General features: G+C 42.5%; 1 pseudogene; it reads left to right on the top strand.

Moving 5' to 3' along the window:
• Window positions 1-1,422: 1,422 nt before the first annotated feature.
• LOC131243717 (mediator of RNA polymerase II transcription subunit 30-like) lies at window positions 1,423-19,074 on the top strand (annotated as a pseudogene).
• The last annotated feature ends 671 nt before the right edge of the window (window positions 19,075-19,745 follow it).

Below are 19,745 nucleotides of genomic sequence, written 5' to 3'. Positions count from 1 at the left end.
TGTTTTAACTCTTCATCCATGCCTTTTTATATTTACAAAAAGGTTTGATGACAAATAAACATCACTGTGAGCCCTAAGAAGGTTTCAACGGTGAAAATCATTATTCTCATTGTTTCTTGTGGTGTGGTCCACTGGAGCTGTGGATATGCTTTAATTTTGGGATTTACCCCTAAAATAAACTAGAAAAATGAATGGATGGCGTGGATAAATCACATGCATTCACAGTGGGCTCGGAGAGTTTACTCAGTACGTTGAAGCGCACCAAGCGCGCAATCTGCTTCTATAGTTCTGAAGCATAAAAGAAAAAAATAAAAGAAAAAATAAAATAAAAGAGGGGATTTCGACTGCAAAGAGGGGTTTTCGGTGAAGTGGGGGGATTTTTGATTGAGGGTTTCAAAATCTGATCTCCAATAAAAATAAGAAGGTAATCTTCCAAAATCCTTGATTTTTCGCCGAAATCATGTATTTGTGACATCAATATTCCAATCGAACAAAGAAAAAGGAAAATTTTAGATTTCTTTACCTCTATCAAAGACGAGAGCTGTCGATTGCTGCCCACGAGATTCTTTTCTTTCGAGTTTCGATCAACCATCAAACAGGTATTGTAGAAATCAAAGGTTTTTTTTTTTTCCTAATTTATCGCAAAGAATTCAAAAATATCGATGATTGGGGTTTCGGTGTTGCTAGTGTAGCGACACTGATATTATCGACATTTCGTTGACAATGCTTGCGAGTTATATGATAATGATGCCCTTATTATTTTTTTAGCATATCCACATTCTTTTCAATCCGATTTGTAGCCTAAAAATAGACGGTTAAGAAGAAAAAAATAACGACGGTTTACATTCAACTTAGAAACTTCCAATCATTGGTCAATGTGATCTTACAATCCAATTTACTTATTTTTTTAAAAAAAAATTACTGCTCCATCTATCATGGGAATCAATGGATCAACTGTCTGGATTAAAAAAAGGGTGGCCCAATACTAAGAATTGAGAACCTATTCGTATTGTCCAAAGCCACGGACCATCGTGTCATAAAACAAGGGAAATGACTCCCAGCGGGAGCGGATTACCTGCAGCGTAGCCATAGAGATGTCCCTGACCAATCCAATCCGTATATAGTTTTTGAAAGATCATAAAAGGATAGGATTTTAAAAATAGGCGGATACAAAACTCATTTGGGTCATACCAAACAGTGAGAATTGAACACTTGTCAGTGACAGAAGTTTTGTATCATGATGACATTTGTTCCTACAGTTTTTTAAGTGGTAATAATTCTATGATCGGTTTGGATGACATATACACATAATGGTTAGCTCCAGTAAGGTTTCAACGGTGGACGTTGCTGTTTCCACTGTTTTGTTGTTATGGCCCACCTGAGTTTTGGGTCTGTCTGATTTTTAGAATCCTGTCATATTGTGGTCTTTCAAGACAGATGGACGGAGTGGATTTGTCACCAACATTTATGTGGACCCCACACAGCCCCTGGCACAGAGATATCTTTGTGTCAGGGGTCACTGTCAATCCGTTCCCTTCGCCAGCAAACCAAATCCATTTGGGTTTTGAAGAGCTTTGCAGAGCTAGGGTTTCTGATTCTACAGTGATGGAAGAAAGAGGGGGCAAAAGCGCGCAGGAACTGGCGGTAGAGGGGCAAAAGCATTTGGAAGACACGATCGAAGCTGCATTCCAGATCCTTTCTTCTATGAACGACGAGCTCTGCAATCCTGCTCTCTGATCCACGCCCGGCTCGTCTGGGGCTCAGACTTCTAACGGCACGGACGGCTCGGATTTGTCGCATCAGATGGACTTGGGAGGTGGAGCTCTCGAAGACGCTCGGCTTCGGTATAAATCTGCTGTTGCTGCTCTTCGTGCCGTTCTCACGGCGATTCCAAATTCTCAGAAGGTAAAAGAGAGAAAAGGATAGTAAATTAAAGATCGAGATTACTTCATTTTAAAATGGTGGTGATTCATTAGACATGCGTGTACATTAATCATACTGCCAAAATTGTGGGCCCCTCGTAAATCGTGTATAGCCCAAAAGCCAACTGATATTAACCGTCTGATTTTGATCTGTTGAATTTGGACCGCTCTCAAGTTTATTTTGAAGTCGGATCCACTACAAAGCTTTGTAGGCTAAGCTTAGGGATTGTTTGGATGCCAAAAAGTTAGGTTAGTTGTATAAGTCACTTGCAAGGGGTGTTTTAATGCAAACACCGAAAGCGGAAGCAGATAGGTTAAAGAAAATCAGAAGGAGATTGTGGGAAAGGACCCAACAATCCTTTAGCTGAATGCTAGAAAATGCGAATGCAAGACTGTGAACAAGTTCAACAGTCCTCTAGTCTTAATCCAAAGATCACTTCCCCTTCAACAACTACCGCAGGGAAAATAAGAGAATTTTCATAAAAAAGAATATTATTCAACTTGTCTTATTCTATAGGCCATATGGCATACGCCTTATTTATAATCAGTCCTTACAATCTGTAATAAAAGTTATTGAATCTAAAAATAGAATTTCTAGCCAGCCAAGATTTGAGAAAATAGGAAACTACTTGAATAAGAAAGCACCTATGTAAGAAAGTACTTAAATAAGAAAATTTTAAAATTATTATTTGCTTAATATAAAGATATGAAAGAAAAATGAAATTTCCTAATGTGGAGATTTTAAAGAAAAGGAGAGTAGTGAAGGGCTAAAAAGGGAAAGAGATTCTTTTCTTGTACACACATGCAGAGCATGCATGTGTGGGATGTGGGCCGATTGCATCATGTTTGGGAGGGGGATTTTTACCTGTAAGTCACTCAGCTGCCAGTCTCATTTGAAAACAGGAGGGAGGAGGTAGGAAGTAGGAAGTCACTTACCTTACTAAAGGCTCATTTGGATGCCTGTACGTTTTTAAGTTATGACTTTTATTACATGACAGTGACTTTTAGTTGTAGTCAGTTCCCACTTTTACAAAACTTAAAGGCATCAAAATGACCCCTTGGGCACTTGTAAGTGAATTTCACTTATAAGTGATTTTCAGCTCAAGTCACAGACGTGACTTCTCACCCCCAGCCCTATGAAGTTTCCTGGCAGTTTTGAATGTAAGTGTAAGTGACCTTCAGGTGAATTTTCTCCCCGAAACACTACCTGTAAGGGACTTACTTGTAAGTCTCTTCCCACTTATAGAATTTACAGGCATCCAAATGACCCCTAAGTGACTTTCAGGCAACGTTCGAATGCTTGAAATTAAACACTAGAGGGGGAGACACTCTATTCCTGTTTTTTTTTTTTTTTTTTTTTGAAAGATGAACTGAAAATGCATTAACTGAGAAAGCAGAAACAAAAGAAAGAAAAACAGAAAGAAAAAACAGCGAAACAGCAAAACAGAAGCCAAAACAAGACAGAACAAGCTGAGAAAGAAGATCCGCTGAGATAACAGATCAAACAAACTCAGGTCAGGACCCTAAAAACCGCAAATCAGCACCCTTCAGCACTGCAACCTGAGAAGCCCACTCAATCAGGGCCTTCTTGGCTTTGGAAGCAACGAATTAAGTGGAATGGGCTTTGTCCCTGAAACATCTATTGTTACGTTCCTCCCAAACTAACCACTAAATAGCAAGCACCGACATCCTCCAAATCTTGGTTTTAACTTTGCCGATATAGACCCCATGCCACGCTTGCAAGAGAAGGTCCACCTTCTCGGGGAAGCAGAAACTGATGTTAAAACAGCCTAAGAAATCAGCCCAAATCTTGGAAATAAAAGAGCAATGCTCCAGCAGATGATCCACTGATTCCTCGTGGCGCATACAACACAAGCAGATGTTAGGAATAGGCATCCCTCTTTTTGAAGATTGTTGATGGTCAGGATTTTCCTATGCCCCACTAACCAGCCGAAGACCGAAACTCTGGGAGGAACCGCATATTTCCAAAGAAAACCAACCCCTCTGGCCTGATTTTGAGATATGGAGGAAGAAATGAGAGAATACAGAGAGGGAACCGAGAATCTGCTTGATTTGCAATGGATCCAGATCGGCCTGTCAGAAGACGAAGTGGAGGGGATGCTCAGAGAAATACAATCCAGTAACTCAGTGAATTCATTAACCTCCCAATCTTGAAGATTGCGCCTGCAAGCAATGTTCCAGACAGCGCTATTACCCACTAACTCATAACAATCCTTCACAAATACAGATTTGGCAGGGGCGAGAGAGAATATGTGAGGAAATCTGACTTTGAGAGAACAACCCCCCACCCAGTTGTCTTCCCAAAACCGAATGTTAGCCACGTCGCCGAGGTCGAAGCAGATGCCGCTTAGAACCTCTCTTTTGGATTTAAGAATGTCCTTCCAAATAGCAAAAGCCCTATAGGTAGAAGACTGATTAGTCCACCAAACCCCGATGGATTCCCCATATTTGTGCTAAACAACAACATTCCAGAATCTGCCCCTTTCCGTCCCCAATCTCCAGATCCATTTGCCTAATAAAGCCTGGTTCATAGACTTTAGATCCCTTAAACTAGATCCTCCGTCTAGAGTCCGCCTACAAACATCCTTCCATTTGAGGAGATGAAATTTATTGCCACTATCATTCCCGTGCCAGAGAAAATCGCGCCTGCATTTTTCGATAGACACCAACACTGAGCTGGGACATCTGAGGAGCGACATGAAGTAGATAGGGAGGTTGGAGAGGGAAGCTTTAATTAAGGTTAGGCGACCTCCAAGAGACAGGTATCGACACTTCCATCTAGCCAATAATTTCTCAACCCTGGAAACCACTTTTTCCCACATACGTTTACGAGGTCTTCCAATACAAAGGGGGAGACCAACAAACGAGCAGGGAAGGGAGGCAGGAGCACATCCGAAGTGACCAGAAAGGACCGCGAGCTCATCACTGTTCCAATTAATGCCAAACATATGAGATTTATTCAGATTTATTCTTAAACCCGAAACTGCCTCAAAACAGTGAATGTCAGTATGCAAATTAAGCACCTTGTCAACCTCGGCGTCCGAGAAAAGAAGGGAATCGTCAACATACTGCATTATCGAAATCGGACTCCTCATCCCTTTAATCCTTATACCACTCACCACACCTTCCAACTGACCTCTGTGGAGCATCTTAGAGAGAGATTCCATAACAATGAGAAACGACAAAGGGGAGAGGGGGTCTCCCTGCCTGAGCCCCCTCGAACTTTGAAAAAAGCCTTTAAGAGAGCCATTTAAAAGCACCGAGAAGGAGGCCGACCCTATGCATTCCTTGATCCAGAGACACCACTTCGACCCAAAACCCATACGCTTCATAATATATAGCAGAAAAGACCAATCAACATGATCGTACGCCTTTTCAATGTCTAGTTTACACATGACTGACTTTGTCCCGGAAGAGGAGGCAGAATCCAAACATTCATTCCCAATAAGGGTAGTGTCCACAATCTGTCTACCGGCGATGAACGCACACTGACTACCAGAGATGATCTTATCCATCACTCTGCTCAACCGAATAGCGAGAATTTTTGCTAGGATTTTATAAGGGCTACCCAAGAAGCTAATTGGCCTGAACTCCTTCAAAGAGGCAACGCCAGGGACCTTAGGAATAAGAGCAATGAATGACGCACCAAAACTTTTAGAGATCTTACCATTGCCATAGAATCCAACAAGAAAATTTAGCACATCATCGTGGACTATCTCCCAGAAATGCTGAAAAAACAGAATAGGAAAACCATCCGGCCCAGGAGCCTTGTCTCCTTCCATGTTGTCAATGGCTTACTTAACCTCCTCCAAAGAGAAAGTGGCTTCAAGCAGGTTCACGTCTTCTTCCGAGAGGCCTTCAAAGTGCAGATCGTCCAGGAGCGGCCTCTGCCAATTTTCTGCGGCGAACTGATTGGAAAAATAAGAGACAACTTCAACCGCAATGGAATGTCTGTCATCAATCCGGACCTCATCCACTATAAGAGAGCTAAGTCTGTTGGAGGAAGTGTGAATGCTTGCCATCTTGTGGAAAAATCTAGTATTACGGTCACCTTCTTTCAACCAGCTGATGCAAGCTTTCTGTTTCCAAGAAATCTCCTTCTCTAGCACCCTGTTCGCCAAGTCCTGAATTATAAGGATCCTACGGGACATAATGTTAGGAGACATCAGAGTCTCCTCTGCCATAGAATCAATATGAAGTAGCTCAAATAAGAGGGAATCCGTTTCCTTCTCCCTGTCAAGGTACAGACTTTTGCTCCACTTCTTCAAATCTTGCTTAAGGCGTTTTAGTTTGAAGCTCAACTTGAAATCGGCGTGACCCTCAACTGAATACCCTGCCCACCAGTCTGAAACCATCTGATGAAATCTCGTAATCTTCAACCAAGAAACATCGAAGCGAAAAGGCTTTGGGCCCCAATTTTGTTCCTCCACCTCCAGCAGGATAGGGCAGTGATCTAACGTGACCCTGGGAAGAGCGGATTGGGAAGACAACGGAAAAAGATCAAGCCAAGAAGAGGAAATAAGAAATCTGTCGAGTCTAGACATAAAAGGAATGGCGCGTCCGTTAGACCACGTGAATCGGGAATTGTTTAAGGGGAGATCCACAAGTTCGTGATCTTCAATCCACTGGGAGAAAGAGGACATAGCAGTGGACAACGAATTCCCGTGAGACTTCTCCTCCAAGAAACGAATGATGTTAAAGTCCCCCATGAGGCAACAGGGGCCGTCGAAAGCCTGGATGGATGTCGACAATTCTTCCCAGAATAGAGGTCTCTGCGCGTCTTGGTTAGGACCATACACCGCACAGAATAAGCAAGGCCCGAAGAAATATGCTGAAGCTTGGCCGTCACTGAAAACGACCCAGTCCAACTATCTTGGACTGCCCAAAGAGACGATCTCCAAGCGAGAGTAATACCACTCAAACTGCCCACTGCGTCTAAAGCGATCCATTTGATATCCCTAGCCTTCCAAAGAGTACCCATCAATTTAACGTCACAACCCCTGACCTTGGATTCCTGAAAGGAAACAATATCTGGACGGTATCTATCACAGGAATCTTTAATCAAACAACGTTTCTGTTTGGACCCCACACTTCTGACATTCCATGAAATAATCTTCATTGGGCAACCTCGCTACACCGAATATCCAGACCCATCACAGCAGCTAAAGAGTCACCAGGCTCTGTTCCACCCGTAGCACACCGACGCACTTCCTTGGTGCTTAGCGATCTGGCAGGGCCATATCTGCCTCTAGGCGATTTCGACGATGAGAGAGGCTTGTCACATGTCTCAACACATTGAAAGAGCGCGAGTAAATCTTTGGGATAGTCCCCAAAAGTGAGACCCAAGGATCTGCCCACATGACCTACCGCGTCGTAGATCCACTTCTTCTTTTGAATGGTATGTAAGAGGTTGGCCCGATGCGAGTCATCGGCAATATGTCGCACAGAAGCTGGCTCTGGGGAGAAAGAATCTCCAAAACGCATCTGGAGAGGTTCAACTTCTATGACATCGAGATCCGGCTGATCAGGGAATAAAGTCAGGAGACAGCGATCAGACCAATCCTTGGAAGGATCTGGGGAAGATGGCCTATCGAAGAGAGGAGGAGGATTGTTGGATCTGAAGGAACCTTGATCGAATTCGGTACACTGCCCCGGCCCTAGAGACGAAGAAGAAGACTCCGAAAGTTGGGGACCCACCAGAGCTCGAGACCTGGAGTCCCCGAGCTGAACCTGGGACCCGAAATCGAAATCGAAGAGCGGAGGCTGAAAATCTGAGGAGACACGAGATGAATCCGCTGGGAGATCTCTGCCACTGAAACGCTGGAGAATACGTGGCTGCATCCTAGCCGAATGAGGGACAACTGGATTCCCATCACGATCGGGTGCGCGACGAACGGAGCCACTCATCTACCCTGGATGCATCGGATGTCCCTGGAACTGCATGCTGTTAGACCTCTCGACTGCCGCGATGGCCGGAAACGAGGTAGGCTGGCCACGTGGAGGAAAGGAGTGAGGCGAGAGAGAAAGTGTCAAGCAATGGGAGGCGAGAGAAGATATGCGCGTCGGCCTCGAGATATGTGTGCCAAGCGGACTGACACAGGGAGGCACTTGAGGGACACTCGTCAAACAGGCATGGGAACGCTGCTCTCCTCGATCGAGGAAAGGGCGAGATTCAAAATTAAAATCGCCACGTGTTGGACTGAGCTGTTGCACACGCGATGGAGGAGACTCATGCCAAGGTAAGCGAAACGGTAGTCCCCTGGAGGATGGAGGCCGTGCTCCGTCATCCTTATCGATGTTCACAACCGCTGGAATAGGAGGAGAGGACTGCTCCTTGGCGCGCCAATAATCCCCCCATCTAGGCGAGGGGGAACTCCTATCTTCCTTCTGCAAAGGCAGAGAAATTTGTCGGCCGTCGACGGAGACCAGAAGATGCTACGGGAGAGGATCTCCTTTCTTCTTGCGGATAAGCAACCTGGCTACACCTATCTCCTCCCCTAATTTTATCTTGCTGTTTAATTCGATCAAGGGTCCCAAAAGCTTAGCTGCCTGAATGAAAAACCAATCATCCCAAAGCTCTAAAGGGATATCCCAGATAAGGAACCAAGCCTCCTCCCATCCAAAAATCGAAAATCCGTCCTAGCTTTGAATGCTAACGACAGGTCCCTCACTATGAATCGAGCCTGCCATGATCAGAATGTCAGAGCTCAATCCCAAACAAAGCTTCACCCAGAGAACATTATATCTGATAGGCTTAATGGTGTATTGACCCGGACAGATACGACAAACACTGTCAATCCAGGAACGAACTTGAGGGATGGAGGCCCCCTCCCTGGTGTGAATAACCACCGACTCCCTGAGCCATTCCTTAGAAATATCGAACCTTTCCTGGGGGATGTGCAGAGAAAAGGGATCCGATTGAGGAACAGGGGATAAAACGCCTTCTTTTGATTTAGTCACCATCGAGTCCCGCATAGCTTGTTTTGGTTGCTCTGGTTGCTCGTCACTGGATCGCATCGAATAGGGGTCCTGTAAATATTTGGGGTCTGAATCTTTCTTTCCAACCTCTTCTGTATCTGACTTCTGCGGCTGGTCCTTAGTCTGCAGCGACCTTGATGGAGCACCGGATTCTATTAGGGCTTCTTTAAATGAGGGTCCGGAGGCTGTATGGAGACGACAGTGGTGATTAACTGTGGGTGTTTCCTTGAAGGAGGGACCCTGCTTCTGGGAGGCCCGAGCAGAGGGAAAAACGTTATTACCCCGCTCGAGCCCAAATTATGCCCGTTGGACCAACATCATCTTCCCCCCGAATTTGATACCGTGAAGCATCGCCACCGCCCTTGCAAGCTCTTCCTCGCAGCTCATGCGAACAAGCGCAAAACCTCTGTAAGAGCCATCATCCCTATTCCTGGGCATAACTACGTCTATGACAGCTCTTGCCTGGCCAAATATTCTCTCCAGGTTGAGAGGAAACCGTCCTATTGGATATCCCTTGACAAAAAGCGTAGGAAATGAGTCGTATTTCCTTCCACTACTAACTTTTAGGGGTCGTTTTCCTTTTCTGTGGAGCACATGCGTCCATTCACCTGCTTCCTTGCTGATCGCTTTGTGACCTTCAGCCCTAACGTCGGAGATGTCCTTGCCATCACAAGTATCGACACCTTCAGGATCACAGATGTCGTCACCTTCAGGATCACAGTTTGTCGAAGATGTTGTCGCCATTACAGACCGTTATAGGCAATTTTTCCTGTAATAGGTGTTATGGCCCGCTGAAAGTTTTTTGTTTCCTCTATCTTGATATAGGCAAACAAATCCTATGCCTCATAGGATGCCCTAATACTTGTTTGATTTTTGACAAGTTTGCGAGACACTCTATTCCTGTTGCCAGTAAACTCTTCAATCTTGACTCAAAACCCTAGAAATCTTGCTTCTCCCAAGCTTCGGATTGTTGAGTTTCAGCTCTAATTTCTCAAATTATGGTGTGATTGATGGGTTTTTGTTCCATGGATCTCGTTGTAGCTATCTTGGTCATATTTTGTTTGAGTTCAATTGCTTTGATTTTGGGGGAAATGATTTTTCTTTCTCTTTTGCTTGCATTTGAGCTAAGTATGTCAGAGGATAGAATTTTTTTCCGTTGTGTAAGATCGGAGATCAGATGTAACATTCTCGAACTGTTGGAAAAGGTTTCATATGAAAGTCTGCAAAAATGGCATTTGATCTGTGAGAGGTTTTCTGGGAAATTAGACAGAGAAGATTTGGAAAATTGATAGCTGACATTTGTCCGTTCCTGGGAATGAGTAAAATTCTAGGATGTGAGTGAAATGCCTGTCGGACTGAGTGAGAGATGCCTAGCATTGTTGGCCTTGCTGTGCAATTTGGATCCGGTGTTGCCAATTGGAAATATATGTGATTTTAGTTTGATTTGTAATCTTTTTTGTTTATCGTAGCTTGTATTTTTGAAAGATGGTCCCGTCAGGGCTACCAAATCCCCTCGGTGGTGCCCAGTCCTTTTGCCTTCTATTTTGCAAACGAACTCTGGCATTTTGGGCACTCAAGGTTGTTCCGCCCCTTCGCAGCCCACATTTCCCTCACCTACCAGATGATTGGTTTAGACTAAGAATCAGCGTAATGATTCATCTCAATGGGCTAAATTTAATGGGGTATTTTATGCCAAACTTTCTTATGTGATTATAAGATTTTAGAACAATTCCCTTTTCCAAGCTCTATTCGGTGTGAATATAAAACATCTTACCTGTAAGTGACTGACATTTTGGCTTTAAAAAAAAAAAAAAAAAAAAAAACTCTTTAACTGTAAGTGACTTACATGCTGCTTAAACACCTAAAAACTACTTATCTATATATGACTAACAATTTACATCCAAACAGGCAACAAGTGAAAGTCACTTACAACTTAAACACTTATAGGTATCCAAACGACCTGTTACCTACAATGTGGTGTGTGGGGCCCAACGTGATGCGTGTGTGGCATCCAATCCATCCATCATTTGTGCCCACTCATGTTTTCCTTGGCACCCAAAAATGAGGTAGATAGGAAATTCGGGTCAGCCACACTATGTGAAGTCATGCCCAAAGCCTTTAAAATCATGTGGTGTAGCCTACCTGAGTTTGGGAATGGCCTATTTTTGGTTTTTCTATTCATCATAGTGGTGCACATCTTCAAAATGGATTAGATGGAATATGAAGAGCATGGTGGGTGCTGCATAATCTGGAAAGTTTTTAATGTCTAGTCATGCCTAAAATCATGTGGTGTGGCCCACCTGAGTTTGGGAATGGCCTATTTTTGGTCTGTCTATTCATCCTAGTGGGGCACATCTTCTAAATGGATTGGATGGAATATGAAGAGCATGGTGGGTGTTGCATAATTTGCAAAGTTTTTAATGGTGGGTGCCCCATACCAACTGTTCCTTGTGGTGTGGCCAACTGGATTTTGGATTGGCCTGTTTTTTGGGCCCAATGAGAACATGAGGGGCATGATGGACGGATTGGATGTCATGCATGCATCACAATGTGCTTGATGAATGGATTGGATGCCATACGTACATCACACTTTGCCCCCACACATTGCGCTATTTGTCAAGCTTAACCTACAAAGCTTTGCAGTGGACCAGCCTCATTATTATTTAGGCTTCATTTGGTGGCAATAATTGGACAGTTAGGCTTTTCTCTTCAATTAGGTTAATTTTTAGGATATGATTTGTCCATGATGCCCCATGATTTGGATGGTCTGGATTGACGTACATGCATGGCGGAAAGGTCACGATAATTGTATAAAAGGAAAAAAAACAATTACAGAAATAGAATGGAAAGGCCGCTGAGAAAGCAAACCCAACTAAACTCCAAGAAAAAGGAAATCACAGCCCTTAAGGCAGTCTACATGAGCAACCCGTTCTATCGTTAGACGCTTAGCCTTACTAGTTACAGACTCAGCAGAATTTGAGACATGCCTAAAGCATCTCCCATTTCTTTCTTTCCAAACGGACCACCAAACTGGAATAGCCATTCTCCATAATCGAGTCCTCTGCTTGCCTAACCTGACCCCATGTCATGCTTTTAGCAGTTGACCCGCTGAATCAGGGAGGCACCACTTGACTCTGAACCGAGTTAAGAATTCTGACCAAATAAGGTTGATAAAAGGATAGTGTACAAGAAGATGATCAACCGATTCTTCATCCAACATGCAACAAAGACAGACATTAACTATAATCATCCCCCCTTTTCTCAGATTATCAACCGTGAGAATCTTCTTCTTACCAACCAACCATCCAAAGAAACAATCTTAGGAGAGAATATTTCCCAAATGTGGTTAGCATCTCATACATAGATCCTCTCCCCCCCTCCCCCCCCAGATTGAACTGATTGAATGCCTCCAGAAAATGACTGTCCCAATCCCCAAAATGGCAAAATGAAAACCTTGACGTTCATAATTTTTTTTTCTTTTCTTTTAGATTTTCTTCGCTCTTATCCATCAGGAGGATTGACGGATTGGGTTGTTTTTGTTTTGTCATTGTTGTTCTTTGGCAGATTGAGTTGATCGGAACACCTTTATAAATGACCATGCCCCCATTCTTAGTGGTTAAGGAGAAAACCTAGACGATTTGAATTTGTGGATTGTTTTTCTGTTTGTTAATTTGGTGAGAAGGATAATTGGGTGGTTCTTGTGTTCTGTGGTCATTTCGAAAAGCTTGTCTTTTTTTTTTTTTTTTTTCCCACTGTTTTTTGAATGGCGGGGACTGGAGACTGATGTGGCACCTTCCTCAAACCAGACCACTCACATTATTGATGGAGCACAGCCCAAAATTACATTGATCAGATTCTCATAACCATCAGATATTGGCTTGAATTTGGATCATTGGCCATCTTTTTACTAGCCCTCCATCTTAAGGACACCATTCTGATGGTTAGAATCGTGCAATTAATATGTTTTCAGGGTATGCACCATCTTCAATGGGCCAAGAAGGCGGCAGGTCTGGATTGGTGTACAATTACGACATGTTTTCACTACCATTTGAGAAATGGTGAAAAACACATATGCATACCAGTCTAGCCCTTTTTGGAGAGATGAGTGGATTGAAACACATTACCATGTCACGTTCTCAGAATGTGGAACGAGGTTTGATATATTGTTCGATACGGCTGTATCAGCTCAAAACAGCTTGATACAGGGCGACACAACCCTATATTGGTGGTGAATGATTTGATAGGCAAGAATCAGTTTGCAAACCCTGATGTAAAAATGAAAACAAAAGACCTAGATGAGCTCATAGCTCATTGGTAGATGGTGTTTCAACGTCGGGGTCTTGGGTTCTAGCCCAGCTTACCTATAGAAAAAAGGTGGCCTTTTTTTTTTTTTTTTTTCCAGATTTTTTGTGGTTACCTGTCAGGAAAAATGGAAATTTGCACTGGTATTGTTTTTGTCTTTGTTAATTTTGGCAGAATGAATTAATGAAAGCAGCTCTGTCATGACTTGCTGCTGTACAGGTAAGGTGAGTAGAGGCGGTTTACCTGTAGGTGCATTTCTGTTTGAAGTAAAAATTCAGGGTATTCGACTACCCATCAATAGAAAATGATCCAAATGTATTAACGGTGAGTTCTGACGAGTTCCCACCTGGCAAAGCTTGGCATCTAATGACTTTCTACCTCTATATACCATCACCAAATTTTAGATGGAAGAAATTCTCCACCACCATTTATTAATTTTCTTTGTACTGTGTGAGTTTTGATTAAATTAGACCAGCACTGCTGCACTCATTTCACTTATCATACCATTACATCTATTTTCATCTCATTGCTACTTTTGTATGAGGGGAATGATCTGGTGTAAAGTATCCATTTTGGAGATTTGATGGGGTAGTCTTATCATGAGCCGGTTGCAATCATATGGTACTTAGAAGTGGTTCCTGCTTGCTTTGATATTCCAGGAGGTGATAGATGAAGTTGATCCCACTTCACAGCAGCAGTCGATACCTCAACAGCCAACAGAGTTACCCCTAGAAAACCTATGTTGTAGTTCTTGTACACCAAATCATTTCACTTCTCATAGCAGAATAAATTATGATTGGGTAATTAATGGGCAAATTTTCTTAATGCAGGGAAAACCACATGACTTGGGTGCTGCAGCCGGTGCACTGGATTCAAAAACAGATCCAGCTGAAATTGAGAGACTAGAAGAGCGCACTGCTAATTTAAAGAAGGTACTATATAATGCATCTAGAAAATTTAATCCAGTAAAAGAGATTTCTATGTTTTTGAGTCTTTTGACCATGTTTTTTAGACTCGGCAACTCGGATTGACTCGTTCAGTCTTGAGTCGAGTCGCGGTGTATCGGCCCGACCCACTTGAGGCAGGGTGACTTGGGGGGTGCACTTGCGGTACGAAACCAGATTGGGTAATACCAAATCCAAGTCGACTCAGACGAGTCATATCAGACTCAGAAGCATCCAGCAGGCTTTCTCCTTGATTTAGCTATAGCCAATGGTACAGCCTAGCAATGTTTTTTATGCTGAAACATTAACAAAGGATAAAGTGATGATATAGATTGGCATTACTGCTGCTAAAACAGCCAATTTGTTGAGCAGGTTAACTGCTCAAGTTTTGCAATTGACTTTGTTTATATGGTTTCCTTTTTTTTAGGGATGGTTCTGGTAGCTTTTTTCCTTTTTCCTCTTTGCCCCTTGTCATTGTTGCAGTTCATTTTTCTGGTATGAACTAGAAGCAACCTTTGTAGTTGATTTGAATGGTTAATCTCAGTGGTGGGTGGAAGTAAGAAACAGATGGTGGGTTTGTGGATTTGTGCACGTCTAAGTGCATAAGCTCCTACCCATCCTCATTGTAGCCTTGGACTGGCTATATTTAGAAACATCCATTCTAGGTCAAATGACTCACTAAGAAAGCGGAGTGTGTGCTTTTTGTGACCTTAGCTGCAGCCTGCTTGCAGGATGAGCAGGAGCAGATTCGGGCGGGAGTTCATCATAGCCTTACGTTTAGCCTCATTACTTTCTTAGCAGTCTTTTTTTGGTATTTTTATATTGTTTAAAATTTTCATTCTTTCTACTCCCTTGCCAGGCTTTGAAACAATAGCATTTCTCATGAATAGCTTTTTTGTACATTGTCATTCCTATGTGGGTGGGGAAACATTTATTCCAAATGCAAGTGTAAATGCCTATGAAGCAAATGGTGGGTGATTCTCCTTTGAAATATGTGTTTCCGAACATTTTCCTTCTCACCCCAAATCAAGCTATTTCTGTTGCCGACTGCTATTCTGTTTCAATGGGGAAACTAGAATGGAATCTGGAATGTAGGAGGAATCTCCAAGATTTGGAGATCAAGGAGTATGCGGATCTTCTTGAATGCATCTACAGATTTTTGCCAAACCAATTTTCCGAAGACAGATTGATTCGGACGATAGATAAATCCAGCAAGTTTTCGGTTAAGTCGCTTTATAATCAGCTAGACATCCCGGTCCGAAATGATGACTACATGTTTAAACATACTTGGAAATATTCGGTCCCCCCAAGATAGCTGCCTTTGGCTAGTTAGTTGGCTAGAAGAATTGGTCGATCAACTGCTAGTGCATTGCCCTTTCATTGCCTCAATCTGGTCAGAATTCTGTGTGCATTTCAGTATTTGTTGGTGCACTCCTCAATCGGCGGGTCAACTTTTCAAGGCTTGGCATGGGGTCAGCATAGGTAAGCAAAGATCCCGGATATGGAGAATGGCTATCCTAGCCGTTTGGTGGTCAGTTTGGGTAGAAAGAAATGGGAGATGTTTCAGGGATATTTCAAATTATGTTCAGGCTGTTATCTCTAAGGCAAGTGTCTAATTTTAGAGTGGGCTGTTCATGTCGATTTTCTGAAGGGTTATGACCTTCTGTTTCTTGGAACTTAGTCGAGTCTGCTTCCTCAGCAGACTCTCTTTCCTTTTTCTGTTTTCCCTTTTTTCTGTTTTTCCTTTTCCTGTATTCCCTTTTCGATTTTAATACAATCGTCGTGATCTTTCAAAAAAAAAAAAAAAAGCCTATGAAGCAATAAGAGTGTTAATGTGTTCCTGGAGCACTAATGGGAATGGGAGCATAACCTTGGGTGGAAGGTTCTTGCAACTTTTGCTCCAGATGATGGTTACATACGCGGTATGGCAAATGGGGAGTCCGTAGATCATCTCTTCATCCATTGCTCCTTTGCCCGCTGAGTTTGGGATCACTTCTTGAATGGTTTGCTAGTGGCTTGGACGACGCCAAAAATGGTTGGAAAATTAATTTGGGCGTGGCATGGCGGAGGAGTTAGTAAATCAGGGAAGGCGATTTGGAGATTGCTCCTAATGGCTGTTATTTTGGTCTTACGGGGAGCCCAGAATTTCTGTTGCTTTAAAGGATGTGGGTTTAGAAGAGGGTATCTACAAACTTAAAAGTTTGGTGTATAGTTGGGTGGTTTATGTTAAGGCCGCCATGGGCGGTGCTCTTTTCTGATTTTTCTGTTGGGGGTTGTATTCTTAGTCTGCTTTTGTGGCGTTTCAATAAATTATTGTTACCTCTCAAAGGAAAAAAGGTCACATACCCAAGGTCATGCCCATGCATTGATCTGATATGCAACAGTCAACACCATGAGATGATTCTGCAGTACCCTGTATGTGCATGCACAAGTTCATCACCAAGAAGGTGAGAAAACATATATTGAAGTCTGATATTTGCATCGGTCAGGCAGGACGAATCCTGCGTTGGGGGGTAGGGAGGGAGGGAGAACCGATTCTTTCCTTTTGGACAATCCTGTACACGTGGATACCATGGGACAATCCCAATGCTTGTGGATTTTAGATATAAATGTGGTGCATAATTACCAAAATCCGAACCATCCAATTGGTGGCTCTGCTGTGGATGGAACAATCCCTCATATCATATTGATTAGAGGATTATAGCCCTTATTTTGGTGATATTACAAATATATTTTTATCTAAAATCCCACTTATGTTTGTTGATATTACAAATATATTCTTATTTAGAACCCACCTGGGTCCTTGCCATACCATTTCCTTAAATTCTGGAGCATGGAGGATTGCCGCGCTTGGAATCTCTACCCACATACAATTATCAATAGGGCTGTCAACAGGCCAGGCTAGGGGCTGTCTTTGGCCCTGATTTTGAACTGTTTGGGCTGGGCCTACTCAAAATCTTCATTTTTCTTGGCCCAGGCCTGCCCCACTGACACCCCTAATTATCGTAGATGTCAGAAAAAATTGCCAATAAAGTCCTCGGGGCAAGCTTGCAGGCCCATTATGCCAAATGCACATTCTTTGAGTGGCCATTCTCTGCAACACAGAGTACCTACTACCTACAATCAAATTTATCACTCCAATGCGGCCTCATTGAGTTAGACCTCTATTGTGCGACATCTTTTGATTCCAGCTCTGTTTTCTCCAGCCACGGTTGATGGCTGCTTCTTTGGCTTCTACAGTTTCGCTTGATCTTCTGTCCTTCATTGGCTTGAAAGTTAGAACTGTTATAGTCACACATATAAAATTATACCATTGATTAACCTGTTCAGAATTAAGAAGGGGAATGCTACTACAAAAGGCATGTGTTCCATGAAGCATGCAAAGCATCTGCATGTCTATGTAACGCTTTTTGGTGATCAGGACTCCGGATTGTTAATTTTGTGATGGGCCATTGCTTAAAAAGCAAAGTGATCAGACTATGGTAGACATCCCATCAGTGGCCTGCAAAATGGACGGTTATCTCGAGCAATGTGCTACTTTTCATACGATTATCTCAAAATGTGTTCCACTGTCTAAACCCCCTGCTACTTTTGATTCCAGCTCTGTTTTCTCCAGCCACAGTTGATGGCAGCTTCTTTGGCTTCTACAGTTTCACTTGATCTTCTGTCCTTCATTGGCTTGAAAGTTAGAACTGTTATAGTCACACATATAAAATTCTACCATTGATTAACCCGTTCAGAATTAAGAAGGGGAATGCTACTACAAAAAGCATGTGTTCCATGAAGCATGCAAAGCATCTGCATGTCTATGTAACACTTTTTGGTGATCAGGACTCCGGACTGTTAATTTTGTGATGGGCCATTGCTTAAAAAGCAAAGTGATCAGACTATGGTAGACATCCCATCAGTGGCCTGCAAAATGGACGGTTATCTCGAGCAATGTGCTACTTTTCATACGATTATCTCAAAATGTGTTCCACTGTCTAAACCCCCTGCTACTTTTGATTCCAAAAGAAAAGAAAGAAAGAAAGAAAAAAGAAATTTTTTTACATGGAACAGGAAGGACTCAATATTCTGGCGGTCCTGACTTCTGATCACCCATATTCCATTGTATTGCAAAACTGGCACTTCATAGAATTTCTATGAAGCGTGCATCATAATATCATTCTGAAAGTAATCCATAAATAAGTAGCATATCTGAATATGATTTGGAGTCTTTGACAGTAACATTGTTAGCCCTACGTTGTTTCCTGCAAAAATAACATGTGTGGTTGTTGTTGATTTTTATTTTTTATTTTTTCCTTTTTTCAATCAGTGCTGAATATCTGATCCATTTATATCATATTTGAATGCAGGAACTTGCAAATAAGAACAAATATCTCAAGCTTCTCATAGACCAGCTTCGTGATCTTATTACAGACATATCCACATGGCAGAGTCCTTGTTCAGTCTGAAGGTACAGATTGGAGATGCTTAACATGAATTGGAGGATGATTTCAAGCCTCTTAAAGCAGATGTGTCTGGATGAATCTTGAGGATGTTTGAGCTAATGGAATCTCATTCACAACGTTTGTGCTCAGTTACAGGAGATCAGCATTTAAAAGGTTCGTATTCCTTCTTTCATTTTCTTGGTAAATTGGTTAGCAATTAACACAATTCACGAAAAATATCCAAAAGAAAAGAAAAAAGAAAACTGTGAGAAGGAATAACATATCATTTTTACAAGTGGTGACTATGGTATCAGTTCTTGCATGTTAGCTTGCAAGCGCCATGGCACTAAGCTAGGTCACTGGAGATGTACAATATCACATATTTGTATGCTGATGCAGTTTATTAGACCGATCACAGATGTGCAGTTGCGCATGGGAGACGATCTATCCCAATCAATGTATTTTCCTTTGTAAGAATATTTTTTTTTTTTTGGCAGGTTCTACCGTTATGCAAGGTCAAGACCAGGTACCTATAGGAGAATAGGAGATCACAATGAATTTGTGACTAACACTTAGGGTTACTATATTTATGTCTGAAAGACTTGATCACTAGAGTCTAGATACTTAATAAGGTATCCTCCTTCGTAAGACTAACTTTAGAACGTTAGATCGACCCACATTCCAACTGTGGACCTACCAGTTATTTGGAATTGGGTTAGAATCCCGACGTTAGCTGCACGATCCTTCTAACCGGGTGCACTTGTAGTTTGAATCGTTCTTTAGACTCCCACTCCCACTTCCACTTCCACTTCCACTTCCTAGCTATTTATACTTGCTAACATTTCCCTGCTCCTGCACCCCAATATGTTACCATTTTATGTCATGTTTGGTGCACCTATAATCCCGAGTCTTGTGGATTGTGGGGAAATATTTTTACACAATAAGCTTATGAGTTGTAGAAAATCTTTGTACCAGTATCTTGTGAATTTGGGGTTTTGGAGGGAAACGGCCAATCTTCGCTGTATCCCCAAAAATAAAAAATGGCCGATCTTCGCTTGTGTTCGATTCCTATGCTTAGGTAAACTGGCTATATGTATACTGGGAAGGATGATTTGCTAAGGTGATGACTTTTGAGGAATGGAGCTTAT

The sequence above is a fragment of the Magnolia sinica genome, chromosome 4 (assembly GCF_029962835.1).
Source record: "Magnolia sinica isolate HGM2019 chromosome 4, MsV1, whole genome shotgun sequence".
Classification (NCBI taxonomy): Eukaryota; Viridiplantae; Streptophyta; class Magnoliopsida; order Magnoliales; family Magnoliaceae; genus Magnolia; species Magnolia sinica.
The sequence above is the reverse complement of the archived record's forward strand: the minus strand, read 5'-3'. Positions and strand labels throughout refer to the sequence as shown.